The sequence below is a fragment of the Calidris pugnax genome, unplaced genomic scaffold (genome assembly GCF_001431845.1).
Source record: "Calidris pugnax isolate Ruff unplaced genomic scaffold, ASM143184v1 scaffold486, whole genome shotgun sequence".
NCBI classification, from domain to species: Eukaryota; Metazoa; Chordata; class Aves; order Charadriiformes; family Scolopacidae; genus Calidris; species Calidris pugnax.
The window spans coordinates 8095-8940 of record NW_015091332.1 but is presented as its reverse complement, the minus strand read 5'-3'; positions in this window follow the sequence as shown (position 1 = coordinate 8940).

Genomic DNA, 846 nt, shown 5'->3' with positions numbered 1-846 from the left:
GGAGAGGTTCTCCCCGAAACAACACGGGCAAGAAGAGGAGGCGACGGGTTTTGGGGGGATGAGATCCAGATCTTCGTCGTCGGGGACCTCGTCGAGGTGGTACCCGTCCTGCAGCAGCTGCCTTTCAATAATAAAACCGGCTCTACCCCCACACACACATGCCCCATACTGCCCCCCACACACACACCAGCCCTATACCCACCATGTATATACCCCATACTGCCCCACACACACACCCCACCCCTATACCCACCATGTATATACCCCATGCTGCCCCACAAACATACCCCCGCCCTATAAACCCCAAGCATACAGCCTATACTGCCCCACAAAGACACCCCAGCCCTATACCCACCCTGTATATACCCCATACTGCCCCCCACACACACCCCAGCCCAATGTCACCATGCCACCTCCCCCTGGCATTGCTGAGCCTCGGGGAAAAAAGTCCCTTGGGGTTGTTTGGTGGCCACCACTCACCATGAGTAGGCATGGCAGCACCCTGTCACCCTCCCAGCTTGGGATGGGGACACCACCAGCCATCCCAGGGGACAAAGAAAGTGCTGGCTTTTGACCTGTTCTTGCACGACTCTTCCTCCTCCTCAAGCTACTGGATCACGCAGGAGAGGTTCTCCCCGAAACAACACGGGCAAGAAGAGGAGGCGACGGGTTTTGGGGGGATGAGATCCAGATCTTCGTCGTCGGGGACCTCGTCGAGGTGGTACCCGTCCTGCAGCAGCTGCCGGCTCAGGTCCTGGTTCACTTGCTGCAGGGAAGGGGACCAAAAAAAAAAGGCAAAGTTGGTTAAAAGCAGGTCGCCGTTTGGTTAAAATTAGTCCCAGTTTA